A 12065-nucleotide genomic window follows, 5' to 3' on the forward strand; every position below is an offset into this window, starting at 1 on the left:
CAGGATCATCGGGATAAACAAAAGATAAAAGGAGAGGTAACTTGAAATGCAGATCCATTTTTTTCCTATTTTTTTATTAATTCAGTCGGACTGAAAGAGAAAATGTGTGAGCATTTAGACCAAGTTTCAGAGAGGGGTGGAGGTGGGCCACTGAGCAGCGGATGAGCTTCACAGGGGTCAAAAGGCTGACATCTAAATAAGAGAAAATAAAACAGGTATCAGCCTCTCTCATTAGAGTGCAGTGCACCATGGGGACTTCCTGGCTTAATAACTGGGATGGGGTTTGCAGTACTTTGTGTCTCACACAGCAGGAGAGGAACACAACCCTTTAATACTGCAGCTTCAATTACACCACATCAGGAAAACAGTGTCCCTTTAGATCCCGTTAACAAAAATAATACTCAGAAGACGGTGGTGTGTGCGTGTTCTTGTATGAAGAAGAAGAAGTGTCCTTTGGCGTGATAGATTTGGCTCCTCTTCTCATTAGATCTGCTCCAGAGTTCAGAAACTAATTTCAGAATCGTCCTGTAATCGCACAGGAAAGACTGATGTGTTTAAAAGCTCAAACAGTCCAACAACATCTGTTAAATTGCTGCCATTGATAATCATCACAACTACCGGCAAATTGCTGCATCTTATCGTGGGCAATTAACAAAATACGGAACTTCTAAAACACCCTCCGGCCGTCCTTCCTCTTCCTGAAATTCTCTCTCTCACTCTCTCTCCATCTCTCTCTCTCTCTCTCAGCTGCTCAGGCATATGTGGCCTCATGTCAGGGGATGCCTCTTGTAGTGAATGACCATTGAAGGAAGCTATTTTGCCAAATGCCAAAGCCATTGAGTTACTTCATATCCTGTCTGATAAGCAGCCACAAAGAGCTCTCTTTTTTTTCCCCCTAAGCTCCCAAACCGTTTCTTACATCTTAACATCCTCCTCTTCTCTTCCTCCCCGCCTCCCTCCTCCTCCTCTTGTTAGTTGATAAAGAGCGTTGTAATGTCAGGAAGGACACACATTCCTCACAATGTACTCACAGATCTCGGAGGAGCGAGGGGTTAGCTTCCCTAGCAATGTGGCTGACAGATCAGAGGGAAGAAGGGAAGAAAAGGAGAGAGAGATGAGAGGAAGAGAGATACGCAGCATTTGAGTGCAAAAGAGGGACTGAAATGAGGAATAAGTGTGGTAAAATGGCGTTTTAACAACTCAAGGAAATCAAGATAAATGTCATAATTAAGCTGTATTTGTCATAGTTATATTTTTAAACTACATATCTTCTGTCATATTTAAGCCTAACGCAGCTCGGAGTGCTTTAAAATAAAGAGAGCACAGTTTAAATTAGCTTTATCGTAAATGAGCCTCTTAATGAATCAGCTATTTTCCTCCGTGGAAAATCTGCCAGGCTAAACTTGGCACTGAGCTGCTCCCATTTCTCACAGCTCCTGCACAACATCCAAAGTGCACCAAGTTTATGTGATTGCACTGCGGGAGTCAGCAGTAGCAGCTTTTCTTAGTCCATCAGTTTGATTGTAAATTACATGCGCAACACAACAAAAAAGCCTCTGTGTCTGCAGTTAGCCAGCCTTTCAAAAAAAAAAAAAAAAAACTCCCTTGTGGCAACTTTTTGGACATCTTGCAAGTAGAACTCTCCATAAAAAGCCGTCTCAGCCCCAAATCATTAGTAAGTAAGCTGAGGCACTCGACGTGGTTCACAGGCGTTAATTGCCCCGTTGCCTGTAACTTTTTTTTTTTTTACGCTGCTGTTTTTGTAAACACGGTTGTTCGGAAAGGATTGTAAACACCTGTGTGCTGGGAAATATTGTTGTGATTAGGACATGTGGATTGTGAGTCTGTCAGGCGCTGATAAGTGAAAAGCCGTCTGTGTGTTTGTTCACAAACTGGTGATCTGTGTTATCTCACAGAAACTTGTGGTTCCGATTGTCAATTCAAAGATCTTTTATCACTTAATTCTCTTTCATCTCGAAGCCATGCTTTGGTTTCTCACTCATCTTCTATTTCAGGCTGAAACTGATCCGGAAACCGTCTCCAGATGCTCCAGGTGTTGTCCTTCTCCAAGCAAGAAAACTAAAATAGGCTGACCAATAACACGAATTGCCATACATAAAATAGTGTTAGTATCAACCGTCTTGGGATTCTTGAATATTTTTAATATTTTGGATTTTCGCTCCAAGTGGATTTTTTTTTTAAATATGAACTGTTCTTTCCATTCCTGCACAAGTAAACCTCAGCTCCTGCTCATTAGATTTACAACCCGTAACATTTTACAGTCCATAACTCCCCAGGGTTTATTTTCATTTTATTTGCACATTTTTAATTTGTCAACAAGAACTATTTCAATTTAGTTAGCCCTGCTGACTCTGCAGAAAAAAAAAGGCCCACTGTATGTAGCAGTAGCAAAAAACAGTGTAACGTACGCAACCTTCCCAACTTGGCTCCTATCAAAATGGTTGAGATGCTTGTGGCTTCGTGATTAAGCTGCTGCAAACCGCACAGCCCAGGGAGAGTAAACCCAACATTTAAACCGAAACCCAGATACAGGCAGCCTGGGCAACAACAGTGGCATATTAGTACTTACCCCAAGACAAAATGTCCGTCATTTGTGTGTAACCCACATTCAGGCAATTCAGCTTCTCGGCACATGGCATTAAGTCTGGGAGGCTTGAGGGGGTTTGAGGTGGTATTATGCAGCCATTTGACAGGCCTTGGTTGTCTGGAGGAATTAAGATGATCTGTTGTAAAAGAGGCTCATGAGATCTTAGTTAATGTTTTCGGCTTCACTTTACTTTTTTTGTTCATTAATTCTTGCATGATTTTCACAGCTTTTTCTTTATTGTTTATGGTCAGATCACCTTGGAGTTGTACTTCAAAGCGAACGACAATTGGTTATCAACAGCACCACTTCTTACCAAGTCCCTGTGAATCCCTTTCTGACCGACGGGACCTTTTCTAAGGGGGGAAAATAACCCATCTGTCCGGCAAATGCTTCCATATGGACACAAAGAGTGGGGCACATTCTTCTGGAAATGAAAGCAGCTCCTTTAATCTATGAGACATAATCAATAAATGATAAGGCCTGTAGCTGCGGGGCCAAAGCGGTAGTTTGAAGATAACTTAAGACAAGATTAGTGATGGCACAACATGGGGTGACAGGGGGTGATGTTGAATCAAAACATTATACATGGAGGACTGGAGTTAGTTGCTTTGTAATCACGGGGTCCTATCGGCTCTTTAGATCACTTCCTGCAGGCTTAGCTTGGTCGTATTCAAGTGATCATTGTTTTATCTGGAAGGAATGCTAATTAGAGTTGTAGAGAAGCCAAGCCTTGCCGACATCACCAAAATACACTCTGTGGTCAGTTTAAATGGGACAATGGAGGCCTTCACGACAACTATTATGCAAAGGAGACATTGGAGTACCAATTCATGAACGCTATCTCTGTTCAGCAAATATTTACCACCAGCAGCAGACAAGGGGAAAGAGCCTAAAAGACAGATGGCACGGTTAATAACTGAGTAAAGAGAAATGTACGTCTCAGCAATGGGGGGGGTTAGACTGAGACTTTTGAGTCTGGTTCAAACCTCTCGAGAATGTGCTGAGTTTAACATTTGATGCGCATGATAACCAAAGTATTATGCATTTTAAACCAGTGTGTCAACCAGAATTTCAGTATAGATTCAAAAATAACACCAATCATTTGACTTGGCTTTGATTCATGGTACTATACGGATAAAGCCCAGAATTATGAGTGCCATGAGCATTTGTTCATCTCTGGAAATGTTTCTAATGATATGAAATGACCCACATGGGTGCACCTGGACTTAGAAGTCCCTAAAAATAGACATGCATATTTGCAATCCCACATCAGGCCATGCACAAAGAGAATAGCAAACTGTGACACCAGCAAAGGAGTCCTATTTTTTTGTCTTTTTCTGGTTATTACTGAGAATTCTGTCAAGCAAGCCTGGCAGGGTTTAAAATACTAAAGATGGAACTATGTGCTATGACTTGTCTTTTCACTGGTGAAGAACAGCAGGGACTCTGCAGGTTGACAGCTTCTGGCAGTCGTGTTTGAATTAAATTTTGAGTCACTCGACTTCTGAGAAACTTTTGTTCCTTTTTTTTTTTATTTCCGTTCACCTTCCCTTATGCTAGCCCTGCCACTTCAGTATGACTTTAAATGCAACAGTGGTTCCCCTCCAGCACATGCATGTGTAGTTTGTGGTTTGCACCGCCAGGGGTATTTGTGAACAGATCGTTTTGATGTCCGCAGATGATCAAATTAGGGGCAAAGTCATGCAAGATAAATGTAATTCTTTGTCTCTGGTTTTGGCTGACAGTGGGTGCTGAAGTGTGTATGTGTGTTTGATTTATACCTTTCTCCAAATGTCAGCTGTGAGAGTGACAGTAATATGATGTTTCCCACCCACAACGGAGGAACACACACACAGTGAGCGACCTCAACATGGCTTTTGCTGAGGCTATAGGGTGTTCCCAATCGTTGCCTTACCCACAACATAGACAATGAGCATGCCGCGCTATTAAGGTTGGGTGCTCTAAGAAGAACCAGTACATCAGGATATAAAGCCTATAGGTTTACTATGATTGATAAGAACTCTAAATTGTCTGCAGCTTTAAAATCAAGCAGTGGAAGAGAGGAGGAGAAGAGCTATACACACATCTGTTGAATTCAGTGAACTTGACCACTTTGCTCATTAACATTCACTGGGTGTTTCCTTTTGTCAGCTCATTTAGGCTTTCTCTGATGTTGGTGTGAACAAATCAACATTTAGATAGTGTACTAATGTGCCGCTGAGAAGCCCCTCTGAAGATAACCACCTTTGATATGACCCCCTGCGTCTCACACTGTCCCCGGCTTAGCCCCACCAGCAGGGGCAAGACAATCCAATCCATTTGCCCCCTAGAGAGATCAAAGCCCCTCTGCCTCCTCCCTTTCATTCTATTACCAAAGACTCCACCTTAGTAAAGTCCCTACACAAATGAGATTGTGCATTTAACCATTTTCTTTGGTGGGGTTAAAGACAGTGTTTTTTTCTGTTGTTGAAAAGACGGAAAACAAGCAGGGCCATTAAAGAGTTTGGGTGATGAGGCAGAAGAGATGGATTTGACGGGGGATGGCATGAAAGAAGGTGGCGAGTGGCAAAAAGGGCTCTGATTAAGGCCTGATGACTGTTAATGGGACAGCTGCTCTGGCCATTACTGAGTCATTGTCTGATAGGATGCTTCCCTGTTGAGTGAAGGTAGTCCTCTACACCACATTCAGAGCTTTTGATGCTCCTGCTTACACACTGAGACAGGCGCCTGTGTTCTCGACAAACAGATAGACTCATCTCCTGTTGAGGATGTTTTATGAAAGGAACCGAGGCCTCGGAGATGCCTATTTCCTGCTCCTTGTAAAAAGTAATCTGTGCTCTATGAGCATACTGGATTATTTATAGAAGCCAGTAATGCCTACTGATGGCACGCACTCATACTGAGGTGTGCCAATCATTGGCTAAGCTGTCTCCCTCAGTACTATAAAGTATTTTTCAAAGTATAAGCTTTTTTGCGGTCACGTCTATGCAATCAGCTGTGCTAATTGACTGTGACTCCATAAGCCTGCCATCTCTTAATGCTATATAACTGGATACAACTGTATTTCTCACAGAACGGCTAACAACTGTTAGTTTTCTACCATCTCTCTCCCTGTGTCGCATATTTTTTGACTTCTTGAATAATGAGTAAATTATATGTGTGAAGCGGCTTTGCGCAATGTGGTTGTGGCTGAGGCAGACTTAACATAGCAGCCAGGAGCTGAGCCAGCGCTGGTCCTGGCCCTTGTCCTAGCACCAGTCTGAAGCCGCCAGCAGCAAGCTTTTGGACCCGCCATAATGAAGAGTAGGCATTTTATCCCTCGCTGCAACTCTGCGTCTACTTTCTCTAAAGCATCTGTTTGCTCCTTGCTCCTCTGGCAGAGCGGGTATCGGCGTCACATATTGGAATATTAATTTTAACAACCATGGGCATATTGTTTGTTTGCACTGGATTGGTTGCAGGTGTGTAAGCCCTGGATATGTTGCATATGAAGGTAGAGAGTGAAATAATTCACCTGAAGGATACAGGTGGTAGAGGATGAATTGAAGTTCCTTGTCCTCCAGTTGTTCCACCACTGGATTTGTTGAAAAAGCCAGCAGCAAATTGAACATAAACAGAGTCCAGAAGGCAACAGAGCAAAGCAAAACACTGGGTATTGTGGTCAGGTATCTTTTTACTTGGGCTTTCATGAAGTGTTACTGTAACAGGCAGCTTAGGCAACATAATACGACCACTTGTTTCTGTTTTAGACCAACACACTTACTGACTATGGGCCTTTACAGCTGAAGCCAGTGTAGCCAAGTTTCCTTTATGTGGTAAACCAGGACTCAAACATTGTATGACATCATCAGAGAGGGACCTGAGACCACAGAGGAGGTGTCAGCTGCAGATGGAAGGAACACCAGGATGGATCAAACCAGTCATTCATGAGCCTCCCCTCGTGAGCAAAGCCAATGTCACGAATCTGTCCCAGGGATAGCATTCAGAGACGGGCTGGGCCTTGTGGTTGCCACATGGAAAAACCCACACAATAGAAGTGTAAAAATTAATGTTTGTGGTTTGACAGACAGTTGGGTGTTGGACTACTCATGGCCAACATGAGCAGGGCGCAGTGACTGTGCACAGTCTCATGATGTCATGTCTTAAGAGCTGGTGCCATTTTACTTGTAGGAAGACCAACACATACGGGTGCCTACCACATGTATCTGGCACACTGCGCTGTGAGGCTGACATCAAAAATGTTTCATATCAATGAATCATCCGTTGCAAAAGCACCAAGATGACTTTCATTTTTCTCAGTCAAATATGTTTTCAGCTCTATCACTGCACACAGAGCAGCATAGATGCAACTAGAGGGGGGGGGGACTATAAACTTCACAAAGACTATTCTGAATTTGATCAAGGTGTTATCTGGGAGCCAAATTATCCCAGAGGTCTCCTCCTCTCCAAAAAAATAGTCAAAATCAGTGAAACATTTAATAAAGCAGTTTATCAATTGATGTCATCAACTCTACCACATTTTTTTGTTCCGGGCCCAGGGGCAGTATTAGAGATGTCATTGACTTTGGCTCACTATCTGACTAAAATCTATCTTCAAGGTAAACGATGAAGTTAAAAATGACTGTAATATGACTTTGGATGGCAAGAAAGTGGTTGTAAATAGCCTGAAGACAGCCAGTGGTTAAGTTAAATTCTGGTAAACATGCCTTACAGTTAACATTTAAGACTCATACAGGCTAATTTTTTTTTTTTTACCGGTACCGGTAACATGTAGCCAAAGCTTTGTTTTGAATGCATAACTGAGTAGACTGAGAAAATTCATAGTTGAAGTTCACCCTTAATATGGAGGGTATGGGTAGGCAAACAGTCAGTACGAAAAAAGTTGATTTATTGTTTAAGTCTAACTAAAGCTGGAGTTTTAAAATGCATTTACATGGATTCTGTATTTGGACTAACATACCAAGATATGGGGTTGGGAGTTGATTTACTCTAGCTTGTAAACTCCTCAATCAGACACAATTTGGCTTAGGAGTTCTGTGCTCGACAGTTCCTGCATCAGGCTTTGACCCATAAATTAAAGAGCATTAATGCTTAACAGAGGTCACTTTGTGGTTTGCCTTCAGTTATCACCATAAGGAAAGAGTGCATCACATTCTCACCAAAAGTAAAGCGTATGTAAAGAGTCGATGTACAGAGCTGTAAGGTCGTCCACGTTTTCATCTTTCGATACTCAAGTAGTTTGCTGCTTGCTAACTTGTTAGTAAGGTCAACCAGAAGAAGGTCCGTTAGTAACCAGCTGAAAGGCGGCATTTCACCACCAAGCGAAGTCTAGCAGAGTCTGAAATATTTCCATCAATCAATCAATTCTACCTTGGGACTTGAATACAGGGACAAAGGACAGTTAGTCCAATTGAATGGCACAATCATGCATGAACACGTCCTGACTGTGCTGTGTCATGAGCCCATTTCACATTGTCATTCTGCTGTAGTATCATAGCTCCAGGGCCAGGCTTGCAACCAGCATATATTGCTCGACTAATCTAAGCACATCCTGACTCCAGCTCCATAACACACAGTCATGATGATTAATGTTGCTCTTAACTAGAGATGCACCAATACCACTTTTTTGCAAACCAAGTACAAGTACTTACATTTGGGTACTCACCGATACCGAGTACCGTTACGAGTACTTAATGCCCTGATCCGCGTCTGTTTCTTTGGTCAAAAGTCTCTGAAGCACGGTCACAGCAGGAATTACATCTGATGCTAAAGCATCGGACGAGCTCACTTTTCGGGTTAACTCCTCAAACGGAGCCAAAACAGACAACGTTTTTTCCAGAAGTGTCCACTGGTGCGCTGTAAGATTGTCGGGGAGTTCATATTCAGAGCCAAATATTCCCAGAGCCCGCTTCTGCTCGGTGAGAGACTGTAGCATGTAGTATGTGCTATTCCAGCGCGTCTGCACGTCGTGTTGGAGTCTTCTTACGGGCTGGTTGAGCTGCAGATGAATGTCTTCCAGGCGGGAGTAGGCTAATGCCGAATGCTTAAAATGTCCAACAATTTTACGTCCGACTGACACCGCGTCAGCTACACTCCTCTGTGCCAAAAGTCCTTTGTTAACAGCTAGCTGTAGCGTGTGAGCCACGCATGGAAGGCTGGGGAGTGCAAAGTTTGCAGTCTGCTCTTCTTTTGTCGTCATCGTTTACTCCACAACGCTGACATCTCGCTTCTCTCCGCCTACCTGCTCAACTGAAAAGAGGCACACGCCCGCCGTAAAGTGGTATCGGTGCAGTTGTATCCGCATAGTTTTACGAGTATGAGTACTTAAAGGCGGCATCGGACCGATGCCGAATACTGGTATCGGTATAGGGTCATCCCTAATCTTAACAGCTCACTCTGGGAAAGAAACAAATGCCTTTTAATTAAGCTGAATTCTATGCAGGAACTGAGAAGTAGACAAAGAGAAGCAAAAAACAAATGCGTATAGAAAGTGAGTTAGACAGTTGTCACTGGTGAATAACTGGTGAAACCCAAGAAGAGTACAATACGTCATCAGCTCTTTGAAAGCATTGTTTCCTGTTGTGTTGACATCACCTACAAGCCAGACGAACGGAGCGAACCTGCTCTACACCTGCATTCACACACTCAACGCATTGTGCTGTTGTCCTTTGTTTAATTATTATTTCCCAAGGACAGAGAGATTTCCCGTTGTTGCTCAATCAGGCAGATTGTCATCCCACAAAGATGAATAGTGAGCATTGTGCCTCTTTGCTATGAAGCGATCAGTGCCAGAAGTTTGACACCTCCCTGTGAAATGTTGTTTACATAAGAGCTTGGTTTTGATCCGAATGCTCATTCCAGAAGTATGCCATCTCTTTGATCTGACAAAATAACATGCATTGCCTCTGTGTACACAGCCTCGTTTCTTTGCCCTTTCATCTCTGATGGTTCACTCATGGGTTTGTTAACTCAGGGATGTCTGTCAAGGGTGTTTGGCAGCGGTGTTAGAATAACAATGGCAGATACGCCAGGTACTCCAGCAGAGAAAAGCTTTATTGTAAGGCCCAGATCCTGAAAGGAGATAGCAGATTTCAAGGCAGCGGTATAAACAAATATGTTCTGGGTTTGATTGCCCATTAAGTGTTGTCGTGATACACTGTACTTGATGAAAGTCAACCCACTTAGATTAGAATCTTCTTTTGCTTTGAGTTTGGGTATTGCATCCAAAGGAACAAATAAAATGCTTCTTAGAATAAGATCCATCAGAATTGACTTTTGTGTATCCATGTATTTATGATTAATAGCATGCATCTGTATCTTTAACATTACATTTTGCTGTAGTTACATGTTTTCAGCTTGTGGAAGCCAACAGTAGCATGAAAAAAAACAAACGCATGCTGATTCATTCTTGTGGTATGACAACACTCAAAGTAATTGGTTTGGATGCTATTGGGTGGGTGAGTGTGCTGCTTACTCCAAACCTCTCACACCCCAAGATTTGTTTCTGTAAGGGTGTGTGTGAATACATGTGTGTACCTGTGTGGACATGTGTCTGTGTGGATGTATGTGTGTAATGGCTGTGAGTTGGTATGTGGGGCCATTATTGTGTGTGTGTCTGTTGTTGTTGTTACTGTTTCTCTGGAGTCCACTAAATGTACCCTATCTGCATGTCACACACACACACACACACACACACACACACACACACACACACACACACACATACACACACACACTGGCCTTACTTGAGTTTGGGGTGCATGCCTGTGGCCTGTGCTAGTTTGTGGTTGTAGTAATGATGACAAGCTCTCTCTCTCTCTTTCTCACAAACACACACACACACACACACACTCTCACAGATTCCAGGACCCCCACAAACATGACTTGGCTGCGCCTGCATGGTATATTGTACTGCTGACAATGCTCCCATTACTCTTAATGACTCTGAAGAATGGACACTAAATTGTTTAAATGGAGTGTGTCTCTGTATGTCTGCCTGCATACCATTGCATGTCCCGTAAACCTTAACCTTGGTCAAATGAACTTAACGTTTAAAAATAATCTAAAAGAAGCTTAGTAAAAAAATGTTTTCACAAATTCTTGTAAGTATAATTGGCACAAAAATGTGCTATTTAAAGTGTAATACTTACACAGGCCAATTGCCCAATAATATTACATTTCCATATATTCTACTATTGTGTTATTCTTTCTGATACATGAAACTCGTAACCATGGTAAATACTTTCAGGTAGTTTAACATGCCATAATACCATGTATTGTGTTTTATAGACTGAAGAATCTAGTAACAGAAGCTGTAAAGTAAATGAAGGGGAACAACAAATATGATGTTTTCCAATGAAAATGACTTAAGTAGATGTATTAAGTAGCATGCAGTTGAAGTTTCATGTTCCTGATAATTATCAGAGTACAAAAATTAGTACATGACGCCAGATACTTTTATACTTTTTTTTTTTTTTACCATTGATCTACAGAGCAAACCTTTCAGACACACTTCAAATTAAAGTCTGTACATGTAATCAGATGATGAGGTTATCTGGCTCGGCCACATATCAAGCAGATCTTTTACTCCTTTTGATCTGACACGAGAATCAAGCCGAAAGTACAGTAATTTCCTCACCATCTTCTAATCTAAACAGGTCTAATTACAGGCACCAAGGTGCATTTGGGTGGATTCATCGTCTACCCATTGGAGGACATCCATTGCACAACAGCCGGGAAATGGGGTGTGCTGCTTGAGAACCTACATCCTTTTTTCTTACATTTGTTTTGAGTTGCATCACAAAAAAAGTGCTGCGGTGCACCTCATTTCAAGAATCCTTGTGTACATTGAGTAAGATGAAGTAATTAGAGGCTTTAGTTTGGATAGCTAGCTATCTGCTCTGCTGCACATGAAGGCAGGGAAGGTATAATTATAAACTAGCCAGCAACACCAAAGGGTTAGCTGGCAAACACTCGCCAGTACACACATACTTTGTCATTACCTCTCTGCAGTTATCATTTGATATTGCAGTATCCTGTCCTGTTTTTGTTCTATTTTCCGTGTGATTAAATATCCCTGATGGACCATGCTCTGCCTTCATGGCAGGATTTGGCTTGTTGAGGCTCTGGTAATGACCTTGTATGTTTGTCATAAGTATGCTTTCTGTGAGTGTTGGTCTGCACATATTTCAATAATCGTGTGTAAAGAGTTTCAAAATCAAATCTTGGCCAAACAATTTAAACCATCCACTCAGCCCTCAACTCAACCACTGAGTTTTGAAGCCTAGGCTCGTAGTTAAACAGCACTGAGTGATTGTTCAAATAACTCTTGCTTTCCAGGAGTGGATGGTTGTTATTTAGCCAGAAATGTTCCCACATGCACCAGCTGATGAGTGAATGTTTGGACAAAATGGATTCAAAACTTTCCAAAAGACATTTCTTTTTGGGCAAAAAGTTA

General features: G+C 42.2%; 1 protein-coding gene across 1 annotated transcript in view; it reads right to left on the reverse strand.

The window, feature by feature from the left end:
• Nucleotides 1-12065, reverse strand: part of gtpbp2a (GTP binding protein 2a) — a 432981-nt gene that overhangs the window by 395422 nt on the left and 25494 nt on the right. The window lies entirely within an intron of this gene.

This window comes from Labrus mixtus, chromosome 6 (assembly GCF_963584025.1).
Source record: "Labrus mixtus chromosome 6, fLabMix1.1, whole genome shotgun sequence".
Taxonomy (NCBI): Eukaryota; Metazoa; Chordata; class Actinopteri; order Labriformes; family Labridae; genus Labrus; species Labrus mixtus.